Genomic DNA, 23,222 nt, shown 5'->3' on the forward strand with positions numbered 1-23,222 from the left:
TTTGTGTATTTGAAGTTGGAAACGTTGCTACAGCAAATGAAAGCTACGGATCCTGACAATTTTTTTCGTTTAAAATTTTTGTTTGCATATTTTGTTTTGTTTTGATAGTTGTTAATTTGCTATTCAAAATTGAAAAAATAAAATACAGGTTTTTATGTTGCGTATTTGCCATGACGTAGCAAATGCATAGCCGTGTAATTTTTTGGCGTTTTGTATAAAACTATTGCATGCTTGAACAATTTTTATTTAAGTGATAAAACTTACTTCCTTGAATTAAAAAATATTTTTGTTGGAAGTAAATCTGAAGTACTTCTTGAAAGCGATAACTTTACAAATGTTGTGGTAAAAAAATATTTTATATTTTTATACTGAACTTTTAAAGCAAATGCAAAAACGCTGATTTTTCTAGATGTGATATGCAAGTTTTATGTACAACATAATAATACCGACAAGGTATTAACAGAAACCGAAGCTTCTATAATACCGTTAATAAATAACTTTTCGTACTTGATAAAGTGCGACCAAGATACCATTGTTACACAATGGAAGCTTTTAAGACTCTTAAATTGTTATTTTAAGCTTGATAAAGACGTTTTAGCTGTTTGGAAAAAAGTAAACTTTTCTAGAATATAGAAATGGTATGAGCGAAAAGTATTTTGAAGATCTGCTTGGTTTTGTATATGATTTACTGTCTCTTATTAAAACCAAATTAAGCAATAAATTGGAGTTTACTTCAATCAACCACATAATGTTAGCCAAAGGACTTTGCACGCAAAACCCAGGTATTCATTACGTTTGGTCGGTGAAAAGTTATACAATGAACGATATAAAACTGTTTTTATTATACGTTTTTTTCGATGTAGCCCAGCATATATTATAAACATACATGCTTTAAGTTTTTAAATAAATACACATACATATGCGTATAAGACTGAAAAATATGCCCATATGTGATAAAATCTAATTTATTATCATCACCAATAATTATCATCAATTTTAATAGAAGCACTTTTTGTTTGTTTGTAACGTCGTGTTGTTTTGTACTTTTTAAGTAGTTGATTATTACATTGTTTGTATACCAATAAACGAAAAGAAATTTTGGTCCCTTTTTCGTCGAATTTTAGTCCCAAATGGAAACAGGCTGTGGCAACCGTGGTTACTGCGCCAAATGCTCAGCGACAACTAAAGCCATAGTTACCCACGAACGTACGTTGAAAAAACGTGTCAGCTGACACGACCTAAGGTGACAATATTGGAGAGTAAACTCATTTGGAGAGAGCAGGGAGAGAGGATGGGAGTGCAATTGAAATTACTGGCATCCCACAACAGTACAGCAGCAGTGCGGTAGATTGTGTACAAAACATTATTGTGGACACATTAGGAGTCACAATCGCGCCTACAGATATCGAGAAATGCGTGGTAAAAAGCACTAAACGTAATAATGACTCTCCGTGTGACGTAGTTTGCGTGCATTTCTCATCTAATGCAATCAAGAAGAGTGTGATGACCGCAAAAAAAGCAAAAGCGCGCTCGCTGTCAGCAAAGCTATTTGATGACTCCAACAATAATAAAATATATATAAACGATGCTCTCTCACGATCTACTCGAGCTTTGTTTACTGCGGCATATAAATTAAAACAAGAGAAACGATATAAATATTTATGGTTAGGGAAATCTAGCTTCCTAATGAAAAAAACCGACAATGAGAAGGTTATCAGTATAAGAACATTTGATGATTTGCATTTCATAGTTAACTAGCTAATTTTAGCTCTTCTCTTAATTTTCATATTTACTTTTAAAGATGTTCTCATATGTTCTGCCTAATAATAACCCAATCGTCGCTAACAATAATGTTTTGAATAACTCGCCCTCAACTGATTCTAACAAATTATTAGTTATCCATCAAAATATGCGTAGTCTTAGACAAAATTTCGATGTATTCGTTGGTAATATAGAAGCGTTGGGTATAAAGCCAGATATTATATTTTTGTCTGAAATATTGATTTTTTCGTATGAAGTAGGAGATTATAAAATCCCCAATTATAACTTTTATACAAATACCAATGACAGCTACAGTGCAGGAGGTGTTGCAGCTTTTGTACGCGATACTTTTGACTGCTCGTCAGTTAGTAATAGCTTACAAAGTGCATATAGGTTACAACTTTCCATCAATATCAAAGGCGAACTATTTGTTTTCTTGGGGGTATACAGACTTCAGTCTGTACCTATCTCGTTATTCCTTGAAGAATATTCCTCTTTAGTGGTAAATGCGAAATCGGTTAATTTTTTTATTCTTGGTGACATCAATTTGGATATTTTGCATCGTTCCAGTATTACCGACGAATATTTGGCTTTAATGGCGGTAAATGGTTTGGAATCCTACATAAATGAACCAACACGAACAAGTTCAGGCACTTGAATTGACCACGCGTTTTGTCGTTTCAACTCGCTTCCTAATAGAAATTGTACAAGTCTTAATATGGACTTGCAAGTAACCGATCACACGATGACTGGTATACAGCTAACTGGTATTACGTCAGGCAAACCAAGTATCAACCGCGCTCGTAAATCGATTTGTAAGGTAAACTTTACGATGCTGAATAACAAGCTTCTTCTCGAAAATTGGTCAGACGTGTACGCGGAAAGTAACGTATCGGCAGCTTATGGGTATTTTTAAACACTTTAAAAGTGCATGTCAATAACTGCACTCTTAATGTGAGTCAGCGTAAACAAGTTCTGCGACTTAAACCTTGGACTACCAGAGTTCTATTAAGGAAAATAATGTTCAAAAATAAGTTAGGCAAAAAATGTGCTAAGCATCCTAATTGTAGGAAGCTTCGCTCTCGCTACAATAAAATTAGCAATCAGTTCAATAAAGCAATACGCACTACGCGCGATACATTTTTTAAAAACAAGTTTAACTCAGCTTTGGGCAATACCAGAAAAGAATGGGGCGTCATCCACAGTTTCCTAAACCGCGACAGTGTAGGGAGCCACGAGCCAGTTACCGTACGTGCTGAAAGCCAGCTGACTACAGACCCAGAAGTAGTTGCTAACAAATTTAATACATACTTTACCTCGATTGGTAATTCAAGTTCAACCCTTTGTGATTGTCAGTTTGCAGCCAATCTACCCTTATGCCAAGTTGCAACTAATAGTTTTTTTTTTAACCCCATATCCAGCTTCAAAATCGCTAAAATTATAAAAACATTGACCAACTCTAGCTCTTGCGGCGATGACGGTATTTCAAATAGTTTACTAAAAAAAATATCACTCAACTCCTGATGATCTTAAATGTGCCATTGTAATCCCGATCTTCAAAAAAGGGGATAAGAGGTACGCACGTAACTACAGGCCCATATCTCTACCCCCATCGATTTCCAAAGTATTTGAAAAGGCGGTTAAAAATAGAGTTGTGAACTTTCTAGATAAATCGAACTTTTTCAGCCCCATGCAATTCGGATTTTGATCCAGACTCTTAACAGAGGACGCTCTACTAGATTTCTGCTCAAAGGTGTACAAAGCTCTAGATAGTAAAAGTAACTGTGCTGGTTTATTTGTCGACATAACAAAAGCTTTTGATAAGGTAGAGGGATATATTCTGGAAAAAATACATCGTGCAGGTTTTCGTGCCTTTATATACAAATGGTTTACATCTTATCTTTCTAATAGAATACAAAAAGTTAAAGTGGGTAGTTACTACAGTAGCCTGCAGGAAGTTAATCTGAGCGTACCCCAAGGCTCTGTCCTTGGCCCGGTACTGTTCCTCATTTATATTAATTCAATTTTTTCAATTCCATTGAAGGGCAAAACGACGGCCTTTGCAGATGATCTTGCCATTGCGTATAGTACAACGAGTTACTTCGAACTAATATGTGATATTAGCCACGATGTACATATGCTGAGGACTTGGTTTGCTTTACACAAGCTACTAGTTAGTAATAAAACGAAGTTGATGTATTTTAGCCTTGCCCCCAAAGAATTTGAGGCTTGTGATCTTTTTTTTCATTCAGCAGAATGCGCACGTTTTAACATGCATCATATGGCGTGCACTTTGAATGCCATGAAAAGTTCATTCGCAACCAACGTTAAATGCAGTGATAACTGCTTCAGGATTGATGTTGTTGAAAATTTCAAATACCTAGGTATTATAATCGATAATCATTTAAATTGGTCTGCACATATTCAGAAACTAAAACATTACTTTCTGTACACTACCCGTCACTTCTATCGTCTCAAAAAGTGTTGCACTATGTCCACTCTAAAAGCTGTTTACTATTGTCTAGTCCAATCGAAACTTCAATATGGGATTACCTGCTGGGGTGGCGCCTCGGCTAGTAAGTTGTCACCCATTGTAACACTCCAAAAGGGAATTATAAGACGCATATGTGGCGCAAACTACAGGTCTCACGCTATGATATCCTCTAGGAGACTAGATATACTACCATGTCGTCATCTATATTTATTTAAAGTCCTAAAAACGTTCTTTATTAGATCGGGGTACTTAGAAAGTTATCCTTCTGAAGTCTACAACCTTAGGAGCAATCTGCTTCCATCGGTACAAATCCCGCATGCTAGGACATCTCACTTCAGAAGTTTTTATACATACACGTCGTGCAAAATGTTCAACTCTCTCCCTACTTCTGTACAAGTTATATGAACTTTTAACCTATTTCAAAATAAAATAAAAATGTATCTGATTAGTTTTAGCCACTACGATCTAGAAGCCTTGCTGAGGACGTTGTTGTAAGCCATATCTAACTTTTGTAACTATATCAACTGTTTCTCTATCGGAACCTTAACTAATTAATTTATCAATAGTTTCTCTATCGTAATCTTAACTAATTATCTGAATTATTATGAGTTTATTCTATAATATTATTAAAAACTATACACCCCACACTGAAAAAGAATTTTACTATGTGAACTGGCATTTAATACTATTTTAAAAATTTAATATAAAAAATGCCATGTACTTTTCTTATGCTATATAGTAATAGAATGTGCTCTTTCAATATTGTAATTTATTTAAAATATGCATTAAGAAAATGTTTAATAAATAAATAAATAAATAAAAATAAAAACTTATGAGTGTGCAATGTAAACGAAAACTCATCGACGTTCAACGCACGTATGTACGTAGCCCGGAACGTAGAAACCAAAACAATTTTGATTTTTTCCGTAAGAACGTGTCAGCTGATCGCTCTTTCACTAGACAGAGTTGCCTAGTAAACGCTTGTGCGCTAATTTTTGACCGTTTGCAGTTATTATACAAAAAGGCCTAAAGATTGTTTAAAATTTTTTTGAAATATCCTGAAATTATTATATAAAATTTTAGGTTACAAATAAATGAACTAGAAATTCTAATTCAGCATTCATGCAAACTGGTCAATGGCAACAGTGCTTTGCTGTAAACAATACACACACAAATATGTTATGTACATGTACACAGACGCAGACATTGATTCCTACGGGCTTGAGGGTTCGGTCAAACGTGTTTCGTATGACAAACGTCCGTACGTACGGCACACGTCGGTTGGTAACTGCCGCTCAACTGCCGCTTAAATCATTTGGTAAACAAAGAGCGCAACCTGTCTGTGTGAAGAGCGTAAAGGCGGTGACACAATGACATTTTTCATATAGATGCGTTTAACATAAGCTTATTCATTCCAATAACATCGCCACAATCAACCAAGATGATGCGTTTGTAAATATGAAGGAACTTCAGACTTGGCAATTGAAGTTTATTACGCCTTGCCCATTCACATACAATATTTCGCGAAGCACTGTTGTAAACATTTTCCCTATACAGCAAAAATACTTGCTAACATATTTTGTGTCGTATTCGATTGTTATATTGCAGTTTTTAATTGTCAAAAATGTTAGAAAATTTACCAACCAGTGGGAAAAATAATTTCATTTGCAAAGCGTGCCAACACCATTAGCCAAAGCAAATGTCAAATTCTTCTTCTTATGATTTGTTTGGAACAAAATTTTGGAGTTGGCTACTTTTCAATATCGGATGGCGCTAGTGTCGCTCATTCTACCATTCTCCATAAAAATACATGCAATGTACTCATATTGCATAAGCTTGTGTTAAACTCATCTATATGAAAAACTGCTTATGTGTCGGAGCTGTCACCTGTTTGTCTGATCAATTGATCTATGAAACTCCGATGTCTGCTTTAAATACTTGGGATTTAATCAAAAGGCGGTTGAATGTATCAGTAACAAGTAAATGTGTCTAAGTTCGGGTGTAACCGAACATTATGTACTCAGGGTGAGCCTCAATTGTACATTTCATTTCAGATAAATTACTTTTCTACATAACACGTGGCATCGCCCGTCTCCCCATTTCCTCTTACAATAAAACTTGATAAGTGAAATATCATTGATTCAAAACTATTTCTTGCTAAGTTATGGCTTATTATTCTAGTCTACGACCCTTTTAAACTTGTTTTATATCTAAGTTGCCATGGTCTTTAACCGATACCGTCCATATTTACTAGAAATATTTTTTGCTATAAGTAAAATATGTGTACACAATTTCATTACAATATGTTAATATTTCTTCGAGTTATGGCTCCCGAGACATAGAAAATTGATTAGTCATAAAAGTGGCAGTGCCACACCCATTTTCAAACATTTTAGTGTTTTCCAATTTAATGTTATAATTAAATTTAGAATGTAAAATTCTATTGATACAAAGCTCTTTTTCACTAAGATATAGTTTATTATTTTCGTCAACGACCCTTTTAAAAATATTTTATATAAAAGTGGGCGTCGTCTTTAACCGATCTCGTCCATTTCTTCTAGAAATATTTCCTGCTATAGGAAAAATTTGTGTACCAAATTTTATCACGATCCGTGAATTTTTTTCCAGTTATAGCTCCCGAGATATAGAAAATTGATTAGTCATAAAAGGGGCGGTGCCACGTCCATTTTTTTTAATTTTAAGTTTTTCCTATTTATTTTTACAAATACACTTGGGAAATGAAATACCATTGATATAAAGCTTTTTTTGCAAAGATATAGCTTATTTTATTCCTCCACGACCCTTTTAAAAATCTTTTATATAAAAGTGGTCCTTAACCGATTTCGTAAATTTTTATTCAAAGCATTTCTTACAGTAAAGTCAACCTCTCTGCCGAATTTTGTTACGATAGGTTTAACGATTTTTGATTTATGATTAATAATATTTGTAAATTTGATTTTATCACAAGTGGGCGGTGCTACGCCCATTTTAAAAGAGTTTTTAAAATTTTTATCAAGGGTCTCAATATCAGTCCACACGTCAAATTTCAGCATTCTAGGTGTATTATTTACTAAATAAATCAGGTTTTTTGTGTTTTCCAAAATGTTATTTATATATAAAAAGTGGGTGTGGTTATCATCCGATTTCCCTCATTTTCAACAGCAATCTATTCTGAGTCCAGATAAGCTCGTGTACCAAATTTTGTAAATATATCTCAATATTTAGTCAAGTTATCGACGGACGGACATGGCTCAATCAAATTTTTTTTCAATACTGATTATTTTGATATATGGAAGTCTATATCTATCTCGATTCCTTTATACCTGTACAACCAACCGTTATTCAACCAATGTTAATATACTCTGTGTGCAAAGCACTCTGATTATAAAACAGCATGTAGTAGATGTGGAGGCAATCACGATTTTAGAGATTGTGTATCAAATGTATATACATAATTGTGTAAACTGTTGTGAGCTAGTCCAGAAAAAATTGATAGAGACTGATGTACAGTGTACATTGTACACCATGCTGCGTTTAGCAAGGAATGCCCAGCATATAAATGATATATTCAAGTTAAAACCAAAACTAGAAAGTAGCAATCGAATAGTACCAATTTAATTTGTATATATCTCAATATTAATAGTATTTTAGGGAACAAAGTAGAATTGGAAAGACTGATTGAAATTAACAATCCAGCTGTAACATGTACCACAAATTTAATAACGAATGAGGAGTTGAGCATACAAACTTATAACCTAGTCAGATGTGATTCAGATAGTAGGCATACTGGTGATGTTTTGGTGTATGTGGATAAATCCATCGAATATAGCATTAAGTATAATAAAGTAATAGCTAAAAATATGTGGTGTATTTTTATTAAATTGAAGCATTTTAATCCAAAATGGCAAATCGGTGTGGTTTATCACTCACCGAGCACAAGCGATGCGGATTTCATAAACTACTTACGTAGCGTCTTAAGTTGTACTAGTGAGCTGTCTGTTAATAACATTCTAGTAGGCGATTATAAGATTAACTTAAATAATGTGTTACAATATACAATTAGTTGAACTTTTTAAATCATACTGTATGTATCAAACAGTTGATTTTGATACTCGTATAACCGATGTATCCAAAACAAAAATTGATTTACTTTTTTCGAATACTAAAGACATAGTGTGTGAAAAGTTAGATGATCACCAAATTTCCGATCATGAAATAATACAATTTAGGATAAAAATAAGCTCTAAATTTAGAATGAGGAGTCCTATAAAAATTACGTCATGGGAATACTATAATATTGAATCACTTACAAATCAATTGCGTATATGTTATTTTAGCAATTTTGACAGAGTAAGTTTGAATAACAAAGTTTCTATCATTAATACCAATAGTATGAGTGTTATGAAAAATCTAACTTATGAAAAAGAACTTCAATTAAAATTAATAAATAAATGGTCTCACAATTAGTTAGCCCATATGAATAAATATAAATTTGAACTGTATAAAGTTGGGCAAACTTCAGGAAAATGGGATGAGTACAGAAACATAAAAACAAAATACAAAGAACTTGTCAAAATTAAAAAAATCAAACATATGGAAAATAAAATAAATAGTAATAGTTATTATAGTAAAATGATATAGAAACATTTGAAACAGGCAATAAGCATGGGAAAGAAAACTACATCTATCAAGAAAATAGTAATAAATGGTTTAATATATGATAATGAATGGAAATTGCCAACAATTTAAATTATGTAGATAGTATTCAAGACATTTGTAGTAATATAGAAGTATTTGATAGAGATGCCAATATACCCAGGCTAACTAATTTTGTCTTTAAATTTGACCAAGTTAGCACGGATGACGTCGTAAAAATTGTCAGTAAGTTTAAAGCCAAAAGAGGTGGAAAAAATTGTTATCGGATAGTGTTGTGAAAGGCGTAGTACCATGTTTAGGTTTTTTCTATACTCAAATTATAAATAAAAATTTAAACAGTGGCATATTTCCAACTATTTGGAAATCCACGACTGTAATCCCAATAGAAAGAGTTGCAAATACCTTTAAAGCAGAGGAGCTGAGACCAATAAATACTTTGGCTAAAAACCAATTAGTTCAGTATTTAGAAAATAATAAGATACTTATACCTAAACGGTCAGGATTTCGACAAAATAATTCTTGCAAAAGAGCTTTAAACATGATTATAGCTGAATGGAAAGAAGAACTTAATAACAAAAAGTCGATCATTGCAGTTTTCATTGATCTCAAAAGAGCCTTTGAAACTATCGATCAGAAAATATTATTAGGAAAATTATCAAGCATTGGTATTAAAGATATTGAATTAGACTGGTTTGATAATTGCTTAACAAATCGTAAGCAAAGAACAATAATTGGTTCAACATTATCGGACGAAGTTCAAGTTAAGATTGGTTTACCCCGAATTATAAATGAAAGTTTAAGCAGTGGCATATTTCCAACCAGAAAAACTACAAAGTGACTTAGATGCTCTCTATATTTGGCTGTGTGAGAACAGATTAAAAATTAATATTAAAAAAACTAAATATATAGTAATCACAAGGAAGAATATAGCTCATTTTTAAAATATTAAAATATATAATACTAAAATTGAAAAGGTGCAGACGATTAAATATCTCGGCATTCAAATAGATTGCAAACTAAAATGGTCATGTTAATGTTGATTATATAACAGATAAAATAGCTAAAAAAATTTATTTCATTCAAAGAAAGTGTAGAAATTTGAGTAGTTATTATAAAGCAAAAGTTTATAGATCCATAATTGAGCTTCATATATTGTTCTACTATTTTCTTTATCTTGAAAGATTCGCAAATCGATAAACTACAAAAAATGCAGAATAGCCCTTACACGTTTATAAGGAAACCAAGGTAGTAAAAATAACTTTTTGGTTTGTATCTATTTATTTTGGTTTAGTTCAACATAAAATTTAAGAAAAAAATTTTAAATTTTTATATTTATGTGTTTTTTCAAAGGTGACCTATATGCGATAAGGTATACATGTTTTTATGTGTAGAAAGAAAAGTAGTGGTGCACATTTGTTTTAAAATAAACTAAATTATGTTAATAATAACAATTGCAACACCACCAATTCCCCCAATCCAGTTTCAGGGCCGCTATTTTTTCTTCAGTATATAAGTAAAACTAAAAAAAATATCCCGTAGAAGAGTCTGCCCTTCACCATATTTTGAATCCCCATTTTGTGGGTTCATTCTTCACATGTCTCATTATATTGTGACCTTTGAACTTAACCATATGTTCGTCTATTGCCTGGGTCTAGGTATTGGTCATAGAGCTTTGAAAAGCTCGATTGAAGTTCTTCAAAACGGGGCGTATTTTGAAAGCTCTATCATAATTTAGATTATTACCGCGGCTTTTTAGAATTGTCACTGAAATGTAAGTCTCTTCTTATGGCTTACAGTCATCACATTAGCAATGGAAGGAACTCCCATATCAACATCTGTAGACCAATAGTTCCGAAATGTAGGTAAGCAATGATAGCTCATTACATATTTCATTCCGAAGAAAGCTTTCGCCTCTTTATTACTCATAGTAAAAGATCTTCCGTTTTGTTCAGCATAACGTATTGATTCAAGAACTATAATCTTATCAACTAAGTTTTCGAAGTCATCAACCTTATCGAAAATGTTTACAGGAGTCAATTCCTCATCAGAAGAGCGGTTGATATCAGCAATAAGAACCTTACCGAAGTCGTATTCTTGTTCCTCCAGAAAATTATGGGGCAAATACGCATTTTTTTGCCCATTAAAAGATGTGCCTGGTTTTGAATTACATCTTGCTCAACAGGGGTTGAGTAAGGTTCAATTTCAACAGCAGTCCCTCGGTATCCAGATCTTGCATTAAAAATGTTTAGTTCTCGATCCTCGTCGTCGCTGTTATCAGCCATCAAGACTTCTATAATTTCTTCTTCCCGCAACGAGAATTCTCTGCGTCGATTTGAAGACATTTTCGGCACCAAAATGTAAGAAAATAATAGTGAAAACCAAAAATAATTACAAAGCATAAAATATGAATAGTTGAAACCAAAATTATGTAATAAAGTAATAATTTTACTTACCAGTGAGTATACATCAAGTAAAAAATGATCGAGATATATTGTTTAGGTAGAATTAAACAGTTTTAAATACTGATGACTTGTTAAAGAGATTTCTGCTTCTTTATCCACGAGTACTTACACACATAACGGTTTATATCCATGTTGCCAGTGCTAAAGTTTAACAAGGTAAGATTCGTAATAAATAAAATAAATAAATAAATAAACTTAGCCTTCCTTACTTGTTTTAAATTGTTTTTATTGAAGAACTTTTTTTTTGATTTGAAACACAAATCCTTAACCTTTTAATTGGTATGTATTTCACAACAAGTTTTTAAATTTTCAATAAATAAAACAACTTTTTAGAATGAAATGAAACTTCGAACTGTTGTCTAACATGTAAGGAAGGCTAAGTTCGAGTGTGACCGAATATTTCATACTCAGCTGCCAAATTACAGCTTGTAAGACTTTTAAATTACCTTCTTTTAAAAGTAGGCGGTGCCACGCCTATTGTCCAAAATTTTACTAATTCTAATTTTCTATTCTGCGTCATAACATAAAAGTAATTTAAAAGTCTCATCGCTTTATCCATCCTTTGGTAATGAATTATCGCACTTTTTCGGTCTTTCGAAATTTTCGATATCGAAAAAATGGGCGTGGTTACAGTCCGATTTCGTTCATTTTAAATGGCGATCTGAGATGAGTGCCCAGGAACTTACACACCAAATTTCATTAAGATACCTCAAAATTTACTCAAGCTATCGTGTTTACGGACAGACGGACGGACATGGCTAAATGAATTTCTTTTTTCGCCCAGATATATAGAAGTCTATATTTACAGACAAACACAACAACAACAAATAAACACAAAACAACGCACCGAAACAACAAACCCACAAAGATGGTCAAACTACTAAAATTACAAATGACAACTACAGATCAGAACGTAAGTCGACGCTGGTGATGGCACAACGCCGAAACCGGTTTCTCTCGAAAACAAATTTGACAAGGGATGACGGAAAATCGTTCCAATATACATCACTATTTCGATTAGTTTATGCCGTTGCGAGGTGCCGCTATGCGAATAAAATTAATATACTCTGTGAGCTCTGCTTAGCTGAGTATAAAAAGAGTCGCCGTGTCTAAATATGATAAGCAACTCCAAAGGATAAGTTGCCGGTAGTCAGCACCCAATTTAGTTATCGCTTTTGATATTGTATGACCAGCTGTTTTTATTGATTTGACCAAATTAGTGGTCAAATTCGACCAAGTGAAAACCAAGCTATAGATTATTATTACGTTAATTTAATCATTTGCAAAGTATTTGATGTTGGGAATAGGTGAGAATTGTAATGGTCGCCATCAAAATTAATGTTCAACACTTCCATCGCATACATTTCGCGATATAAAAAATTGTGGCATGCAATACAATTAATTCCTAGTTCTACTAATGGATGGCGCTGCTGTTAGTAATTGATCTAACTTTGCCTTATATCACACTGAATGTACAGTGAACTACAACTATCTTCAATAGAGATTTTCCAAAAAAAAAATTAGTGAGAGTCAATTTCAGAAGCCATATAAAGGCTGACAACACTACAGTTACTCTTTTGGAGAACCGCAAAGTCATCGATAGCAGGCGAAGTAGAAGATTCTGTTGCCGCCAATTTTGGACTTTATAGAAGATTAGGAAGCATACAAGGGGGCAACAACAGCATTTTTATTCTTTTCCACCTAAAACCACCTAGGACGTGCATGAGCTAAGAAATCTCTAAACAGCATATGCCCCAACTGCATATATGTACATCCACAACCGCACATTCATATATGTTGTACTTTGCCCATCCATGCCTTTGCCATCCAAAAACGTGCAAAGACAAACCCCATCTCAGTAATTAATTGAAAGCGGACGGGATAAGCGGTACCATCAAAAAATCGAGACAAAGAAGTGTAGTGATGATACAGGAAATAAATTACAAAAGAAATAAACAAAAATAAATTTAGGAAGATCAAGAATAAGTTTGAAAAAGCTAGGAAAATATTTGAAAATTGAAATCAAGTGAAAAGCGATATAGTTCAGAAAGTTAGAAAGAAATATATTTAGCCAAAGAGATTTTGGAAACAACAAGAGTTAAAACAACAACAACCAGACATCGCAAAACATAAATTTGTTAAAAAAAAGGAGTAATAAGTCGATAAATTAATAAGTAAAAATAGTGAACTGTATGCAAATTAGATTATTTAAATGCATACTTTTAAAAGTTAAAGGCATCCAAAGATGTTTAATAGTTAAAGAAAAAAAAAATATCTACAAATTATTGCATTAATAATACCTAACATAAAAGTCATTCCAGTCACATAGTTGTTCTTTGTTGTTGCGAACACAAAACCATTCGCTGAAAAAAGCAAAAGCAAACCTATAGATTAAAAGGAAAAAGGAGATAAATTTTCGTATACTTAGCTGTGTATAATCGTGGAAGATATACATATATATATATAAATATTTTTTTAAAGAAATGTTAAGATAGGAGAATTTTTCTGTAACGAAAGAAAAAGAAATTTGCTGATAAGTAGAACCAGTCGAATCAAGCTCCTACCGCAACATCGCATACCAACTACAATGATGGAAGGCCTTTCAACGCTGCAGCTGAACGCGAAAATGTAAGCATGTAAGTTACATATTTTCTATCTAATTCTTTCGCTATAATTTTGTATTCAGCCGATCCATATCGAAATATGTACGTATGACGGCAGACATTTTCCTTGCCTAAAGTTAATTTCCCATAATTTTTGACATTTTAAATTTTCATTAATGATAATCGGCATTTTCATAAATCCTTTGTTTTCCCTATAAACTCACTCGCACGTTCTCAACACATGTAGTTTTACAATTTCCTTTTAATTTATCTTAAATTTTCATATTGGTGCAAAATTGGAAATCGAGCATAATGCCCACCTATGATCGTTATATATTCATTCATAGTTGACTGCGGGCTTTGATATACCATTTCTTGTAGTGCGTGTCCATACCTACATACATACATAATTACAAACGTATGTTCGTCGATTTGGTGACAGCTGAACATTTACATAAAATCCGTGAAAACATAAATTCAAAAAAAAGCAAAAAGAGAAAATTCCACGTAGAGTTAATATTTGTCAAAGAGACATCGACAGTTGCATTGGATTTTTTTGGCGTCTGATCTCATAGATCTATTTGTAATTGCATTTGCTTTTCATTCATAAATCTCTCTGAGTAGGAAACCAAAGCAAAAGGGATATAACAGTTTAAACTTTAACATATTTATTAGCCGCTTGCAAAGCCAATAAATCCGTGTGAGAGAATTTGATTTTATTAAGAACCAAATCATATAGTTTGAAGCATGGCGGAACGATACAAGGTGGCAGCATGGTACAGCTGGTTATAAACTTTTTTTAATTTCATTTGATACATCAACTTCCGGCGCAATACGATTTTGACATTTGTCTCTCGAATTTACAAAAACAAAGTTCATGGACATTTTATTTATGTTTGTAGGTGTGTTACCATGCTGCCACCTTGTATCGTTCTGTCATGGTTTGAAGTTTAATGATGTTTGGAATTACAGTCAGAGTCTGACTGTATTCAGAAGTCAGAGTCTGACTTTTCACCTCGTATAACAGCTGTTATACTAAATTTCTCAAAACAAGATTTCAGCCCTTCAAATAAGGGAAAAGAGCGGACCACGCCCACATTTTTACTTGTTCAATTTGCTGAACGCGTTAACAAAAGTATAAAATTTCGAAATGTAGAATTTCGAACTTCATAAGCCGATATCTATTTTTTGGAGGCTAAGTTCGAAAAAAACCTCAATCTCTACAAAAAAGTGGATTTGTCCAATACCCAGAAAAAAATTGATTTTGTCACATAGCGTTATTATTATAAATACGAAACAAGAGGTTTGACTCACTTATTTACTTTGACTTCCCCTATTTATGATATTTGGCATATCTTTATTAACTTTTCAATGCAAACCCTGCATTTTCCCCCCAAAAATATCATGAGTTTCAGGTTATACTTAGACGAAACAGGTAAAATAACAGTTGCAATAAATATTGAAAGTGCTATAACTTCATTGTTTATTATTTTAGTAATATGGTTTCAAAGCAACATTTTCTTGAATTTTTAAGTACTTTCGTTTGGTAAGGAAAAAAACATACATTAGCTAACAAAATGTAATCCCCCCACATTTTGTTAGCTGACCTAATCATGTGAAAACGACTTCATAGCTTAAAAGGACATTAAACGGAAATGTGAAGCTTCTCAAGGCCAAAATAATGACATATCAATTTTAAAAATCCGACGTCAAATAACCAAGTTACAACGAAAAAACATTTTCGGCTGTATTTCGAAGGATCAAAAAAATCTAAAAACATTTTTCCGAAAACCTCTCAACATAATTTTTAAATTTAGGGGCGGACATTGGCAATTTTTTTTTCGACCCAGTCTAATGACCAATACATATGTACACATGTACACTTGTATGTTAATGCAAATGATTATGTCTTTTTGTTCGTCATTCTATGTATTGTTGTTTTTGCAGGTTTTTGTTTATACTTATGGTGTTTTAAATTGTTTATATTTTCATATTTATTTGACTTCTACGCTTTCCGTTTTCGTACATCTTGTTAGTCGGTAAAACATATTCAATTGTGTAAGTGGTATTATGTTTGGGGTGAAAAATTGTTTACATGCTAACTAATTGTCGTTTTTGTCCACAGTTCCTGAAGATGATCTCAGAATGAGATCAACATATCGACCAAATAAAATTAGAAATACACACATTTAAACTTTGTTTCAATTTTTTAAACTGCCTTGAGCTCAATAAAATTTAATAAATTATAATATATGAAGGCAAATAAAAATATTTTAAAAATATTTGTTTTAAATATGAAAATTTGGTTAAATTTGAACACAATTCTTTATAATTTTTTTAAATCACCCCTGAAATATTTTCGAAGAGCTCTTAATTATGAGTCCGAAATATGTGAGAAATATGCGCCTCGAGAAAATATAAACCTATAACAACCACCGGCGGCCACCGTGGTGTGATGGTAGCGTGCTCCGCCTACAACACCGGATGCCCTGGGTTCAAACCCCGGGCAAAGCAACATCAAAATTTTTAGAAATAAGGTTTTTCAATTAGAAGAAAATTTTTCTAAGCAGGGTCGCCCCTCGGCAGTGTTTGGCAAGCGCTCCGGGTGTATTTCTGCTATGAAAAGCTGTCAGTGAAAACTCATCTGCCTTGCATATGCCGTTCGGAGTCGGCATAAAATCATGTAGGTCCCATCCGGCCAATTTTTAGGGAAAATCAGGAGGAGCACGACGCAAATTGGAAGAGAAGCTCGGTCTTAGATCTCTTCGGAGGTTATCGCGCCTTACATTAATTTTTTTTATTTTTTTATAACAATAAAATAATCATATATGACTCCTATAAAGTGAAAATTATAAGCCGTATGCCAAGAATGTATTTCTAATTTTGATATATGCAAGCCTAAATTTATCTCGATTAGTATATACCGTTACGGAATACCGTTATGCGAACAAAATTAATATACTCTGTGAGCTCTGCTCATCTGAGTATAATTATAGCTGTGTTGGTTTCGTAGATGGTTTATAAGTGGTTTTTAATTCCATATCACATACGATTGGGAAATATCGACCAAATGGTAGACCAAGGGTGACGTTTTTTGGAACGATTTTCCTTCATCCTTTGTCAAATAAGGGAAAATCACCATGTAGGAAAATAAACCCAGGGTAACCCTGTGTAACATGGGTATCAGATGAAAGGTATTAAAGAGTATTTTAAAATAGAGTGGGCCCTAGTTCTATAGGCGGACGTCTTTTCGAGATATCGCCATAAAAGTTTACCAGGGGTGACTCTATAATGTGTTTGTACGATATGTGTATCAAATTAAAGGTATTAATGAGGGTTTTAAAAGTGGCCCTTAGTTGCATACGTGAAGGCGTTTTCGAGATATCGACCAAAATGTGTACCAGGGTGGCCCAGAATATCATCTGTCGGGGACCGCTAATTTGTTTATATATGTAAAAGCAAGCACGGTATTCCTGCCATAGGTTAGGTTGAACTGGCCGGTCCATGAGGACCTCACATAGACTGATTGTGTCCGTAGTGTTACCAGAAGCTTGTTTCAACGACCAAACTGCAAAACCCTCTCAAAAATCAGGACCTATGATATAAAATAACTCCGTCCTCTTGGCAAATTCCAGTAGCTCCCTAGGACTTAAGCCACTTGCTGCTTTCAGATCTGACAGCTGTATCACTCCTAATAGCTGAAGACTTAGCCTGGCAAGCGCAGGGCATGAGCACAGAACGTGCTCAATCGTTTCCTCCTGCAACCCGCACTTCCTAAATCTGCTATCACTGACCAAGCCTAATTTAAAGGCATCTGACGCCAGAAGGCAAGGTCCAGTCAGAATACCCGTCATGAGTCTACAGTCCTCTCTTTTTAATGATAGAAGCAAATTTGTTAGTCTAAGGTTGTAAGACCTACACATAATCTTCGACACTTTAGAGCTCCGCGCTTGAACTGGTCGATCATTTGCACCTCTCGCCTTCGCTTAATCTCGACCAGTCTAATTGGGACGTCTACGGAGCAAGCTTTATGGGATGCGCCTTTTTAGCTGGTTTATCCGCTTTTTCATTCCCATCTATTCCCATATGCCTTGGGACCCAATATAGATGTATGCTACTCCCTGTCCCGATTCTCTCCAACGACTGCTTACACTCTAACACGCATTTAGATGCTGAGCTATGCGAGATTATTGCCTTAATTGCTGCTTGACTGTCAATATAAAAGTTAACACGGTTGCAGCTTAAGCTATTCTAATATTTCCGCTTGGAACACGCTACAGTAATACGGCAGCCTGTAGGATCTGTTGATTTCCGGATCAGCACAGTATACCGCAGACCCTACTCCTTCTACTACTTTGGAACCATCTGTGTACGCATGCATCGCCTCGCCCGCCATTTGGGCACCCTTGCGCCAACCGTGCACCTCTATTGTGGCCTTAATGTCTACCTCGAAGCGCAGATAGGGAATCAGGTAGTCTGTTCGTGTTGTGATTGATGACGCTATACTACTATGGCCGTATGGTCGGCGCTCAAGCTGCCCCGAGGCACGGAGCCTGGTTGCAGTTATTAACGCTATGTTATTTGCTACCAGATCTACAGGTGGAACGTGCAGAATGGCATACAGTGCAGCCGTCGGGGTTGTTTTCAGGGTTCCCTGCATACTCCCTAAAATTTTTTGAGGTATGTTGTTTTTTGTGTGGCTTTCCACCAAACGAGAACTACATAGTGTAGAATAGGGCTCACAATCGCTGTAAAAACCCAATGACAAAGAGAGAGCGATAAGCCCCACGTACACCCCAGCATTCTTTTACATGCATAAAGTGCCGCTGAGGCCTTCCTCACCCTCTCCTCTATGTTGAGCTTCCATGACTGCTAGGATGATTCCAAGATATTTTGTGCAAAGGTTTCTCCTGTAGGGTCACCCCTCCTTACTTAGGTCCGGTCCAATTTGGGACCTTGTACCGCTTTGTAAACAAGATCATATCCGTATTCTCTGCGTTGACTTTCAACCCGATATTAGATGACCAGGTATGATTATCCCGAAGCGCCCGATCCATCAAAGAGCTCATCGTTGGAAGGGACTTTCCACTTATGACAATTGCAACGTCATCTGAGTAAGCCGTAAATTTTACGGGTCCCTTATCGAATCGCATGAGCAGTTGGTTGATGACCAGCGCCCACAGCAGAGGTGAAAGCACCCCTCCCTGCAGCGTGCCCCTGTCCACTGATTTCGTGGCCTCGTACAATCCCCATTCTGATGTAATCTTCCTGCAATTTAACGTATAGCCGATCCATCTGGTTAAAGGTGGATGTACTTTAAAGTAATTAAGATCATCCATAATCGCCCATTTAGAAATATTACTGAAAGCCCCGTCAAGAAAGCCTTTATATTCCAGGCGTTTCTGTATGCTTATTACCATCCTATGCAATGCGGTGTCTACCGATTGCCTTTCTTGTACGCATGCTGTGTTGTGGAGAGCATTTCTTCCACGTTGGACTTTATGTACACATCTATCAGCCTCTCAAATGTTTTAAGCAGAAATGATGCTAAGTTAATGGCTCTACAGTCTTTGGGGTACACGTGAACGATCTATCCCGCCTTTGGTAGGAAAGCTACACGAGCAGTTCTCCAAGAGTGCGGTACATGATTCAGTCTTATGCACTCATCGAATATTATTTTAAGTCATTCCACGACCGCTCTACTTGAAACTTGTAGCATGGTCGGCAATATACCATTTGGGCACGGCGCTTTAATCTTAGAAATCGTCTTCACTGCCGATTCGATCTTGGTATCGGCCACCAAGCCCGGCACTACCCGCTCCGTGATCGAAGTGTGAGTATTGCCTGCTGGCTCTTATAAACCATCTCCCGCTGGGGAAATGTGTATCGAAAACTACCTAAAGGATTCCTCACTATTACGTGACCATTCCACCTTCTCTTTCTTTATTATTTCCTGGTCTATGTTCCTCTTGCTAGGACTTTTTTCAACCGTGCTGTTTCGCTGGAGCACTCTATGTCCGCACAGAAACTTTTACATGAGATTTTCTTCGCCCTGGAAATTTCACGCTTGTAGATCCTCAGTAGATCCCTGTACTCGTCCCGACACGCTACACTTTTCTTTTACCTTTTCTCTTCGGAGATTCAGCTCATTGCTCCACTATGGCGGCTTTGCTTTGCCTCTGAATCTTCTTCCAAAGCAAGCTTTGTTATACGCAGTCATAAGCATCCTTGTTAGGAATACATTATACTCCTTCAGTTCCTCCACATTGGCAACCTCTTTGGGTTGTCCCAGGTTTGTTTCAACCTGTTTCTGGAATTTAGTCCAGTTCAGTGACCTAGGGTTTCTAAAGGTTCCTCCCTCTCTACCTCTTTAGAGGGATGCTGAATCTGATATACGTATGGTTGGAGAAGTATGGTCTATCAAGAAACATCCAATCATGCTTTGATAAATCACGTTCAGAGCTCATTGTAATATTCAAAATATCGCTGGATGTTGGCCCTATGTATGTAGGGACATTTCCCTTGTTGGATATCTGCAAACTGGTTTGCAGGATGTAACAAAATAGAGATTCGCATATCTCGTTCATATCTTCTCCTCTCCACGCATTTTGGTGCGCATTTGCATCCGCACTTATGACCAACCGCCCTTTACGGTCTTCGTCCTGTACTAGCCTCTTGCACTTCATCGGTGGAACCTCCGCAGCATGAACCATGTAGCAGGATACCAGGATAAATACCTGCTTATTCTTTTGCTCAACGGCCATCACTACAAGGCCGCCAGTAGTGCAATTAAGAAGCATATATGAATGCAGTTGTTTGCTTACCATGACTACAGCTCGCACCCGTCCTTCCTTTTGCGCTTAGTAAACACCAAATCCGCGCGCGATAAGTCCAGAAACCTTTCCTGCCGATGAGAGCCACGGCTTCAGGATCAGCGCCACGTCAAACAAACCGTCCTCAAGGGTTAGGAGGAGTTCGCTCGACGCCACTTTACTGTGTTCGAGGTTTATATATAGGACTCGCAGCATCATTGGGCTGTTTGTCCCCCTCCAGCACCTCCGTTGTAACGTCGTCGTCCCTTGCCCTTTTGGTTTAGAGTATTCGAGTTCCTTCGTAACTGTTGTACCGGGTGTACCTCTGTTCGACTCGCAGCACCATTTGGCTATTTGTCCTCTTCTAACATATTGGTGGTGATGTTGGCTACCTCCACCTGTATTTGTTCTCGTAGGCTTGTGAGGTCCTTTTCGACTTCGCTAACTTCTACCGTATTAGGATTTTTATCCTCGGGACTTCCTTTCCTGAATAAAAAAAAAAAAATAAATGTAAGGCGCGATAACCTCCGAAGAGATCTAAGGCCGAGCTTCTCTTCCAATTTGCGTCGTGCTCCTCTTGATTTTCCCTACAAATTGGCCGGACGGGACCTACAAGTTTTAAGCCGATTTCGAGCGGCATCTGCAAGGCAGATGGGTTTTCACTGAGATATTTTCATGGCAGAAATACACCCGGAGTGCTTGCCAAACACTGCCGAGGGGCGACGCCGCTTAGAAAAATTTTCTTCTAATTTAAAAACCTTATTTCTAAAATTTTGATGTTGCTTTGCCCGGGGTGCGAACCCAGGGCATGCGGTGTGGTAGGCGGAGCACGCTACCATCACACCACGGTGGCCGCCGTCTTTTCCTGAGTCGCATATAAATTTTGCCTGTACCAAAAGGACATTTTGCCAAGCTGCGTGTACAATATATCCTCCGCCTGCTTGTTTATTTGAAAGATGTAGAGCTGACCTTCCTCCGTAGGCCGAGATACAGTAAGTATTTTCCAATCCTGTGTCGGTATGTTCGGATTCTGATTCTGCAGAAGTGGCAGTGTATCATCCGACTTCATCACGCATGGTATCCATATCTTAACTTTTGGTACCGTCACCTGTCCGAAAGCGCTGCTACGATCAACCAGCGCCACATACAGTGACTGCTTTGCCGCATCAATCTTCTCGGGAAAAGCCGGAGTATTAATGTTATCTCCCTATGGCACCTCCGAGAAAGCCGGAGTCTTGGCGTTAACTCCCTTTAGCACCTCCAAGAAAGCCGGAGTCTTAGCGTTATCTCCCTTTGGCTTATCTCCTACTTCCGTAGTTGGAACTTCCCTCTGACTCGCAGATTTCGAGGCAGTTGTTACCTCGCTATTGGGGTGCATCTGTCTTTCAGCTTTGGGCCTACTTTTCTTGTCTATGCGAGTGCCCTGCCTCGCGGCTCTGGGACTGGGTCCTTTCTGCCTCTTGAAAGCAGGCTTGTCGCCTTCCGTCGAAGGTTGCCTCGTCATTCTACCATTCGACGCTTCTTCCACCTCGTACCGATTGCAGAATCGAGGGTTTCTCGCAGCAAACCTTTTGAACTGCCTTCGACCTAATTCGACCGCCTCATGGGTCCATTCCAGGCAATCGATCCCCACTTCTGTTGGGTCGACCACTTCTCCCAGGCGTTGGAGGATTCTTAGAGGTGCACGGTACTGCGAGAGAGCTCTTTTACTTAAATTAAAGTTATTCTAGATTTTGAAATTTTATTTTATTTCTGTATTTTATTGCACCATATCATTACTGGAGTCGAATGTTGGCATAATTTACTTATGAACTGTAAAGATGTTAAATTTTTATACCCAGCTGTACTTGTACACAGAGTATTATTATATTTTTGATTGGATAACCCTTGGTTGTACAAGTATAAAGTAATCGTGATAAATATAGACCTCCATGTATCAAAATCATCAGTATCGACAAAAAATTTGATTGAGCCATGTCCGTTCGTCCGTCTGTCTGTTCACACGATACTTGAGTAAATGTTGAGATATACCAAATTTGGTACACGAGCTTATCTGGACCCAGAGTAGATTGGTATTGAAAATGAGAGAAATCGGATGATAACCACGCCCACTTTTAAATACATAAAATTTTGGAAAACACAAAAACGTGATTATTTAGTAAATAATACACCTAGAATGTTGAACTTTGAGGTGTGCGCTGATATTGAGACGCTTGATAAAAAATTTTTAAAATGGGCGGGGCACCGCCCACTTGTGATAAAATGAATTACAAATATTATTAATCATAAATAAAAATCGTTAAATCTATCGTAACAAAATTCGGCAGAGAGGTTGCCTTTAATATAGGGATTGCTTTGAAGAAAAATTAACGAAATCGTTTAAGGACCGCGCCCACTTTATATAAAAGATTTTTGAAAGGGTCGTGGACGAATA

The 23,222-nt window shown here is 36.1% G+C and overlaps 2 protein-coding genes across 6 annotated transcripts in view; one reads left to right on the forward strand and one right to left on the reverse strand.

Moving 5' to 3' along the window:
- Window positions 1-23,222, reverse strand: part of LOC137241140 (tropomyosin-1-like) — an 857,608-nt gene that overhangs the window by 337,525 nt on the left and 496,861 nt on the right. The window lies entirely within an intron of this gene.
- Window positions 13,238-23,222, forward strand: part of LOC137241147 (uncharacterized) — a 49,770-nt gene continuing 39,785 nt past the window's right edge. The window contains exon 1 of the mRNA XM_067768443.1: window positions 13,238-14,009. The gene's annotated coding sequence lies outside the window, so the exon portion shown is untranslated. The remainder of the gene's footprint in view (window positions 14,010-23,222) is intronic.

The sequence above is a fragment of the Eurosta solidaginis genome, chromosome 2, assembly GCF_040869045.1.
Source record: "Eurosta solidaginis isolate ZX-2024a chromosome 2, ASM4086904v1, whole genome shotgun sequence".
In the NCBI taxonomy this organism is placed as follows: Eukaryota; Metazoa; Arthropoda; class Insecta; order Diptera; family Tephritidae; genus Eurosta; species Eurosta solidaginis.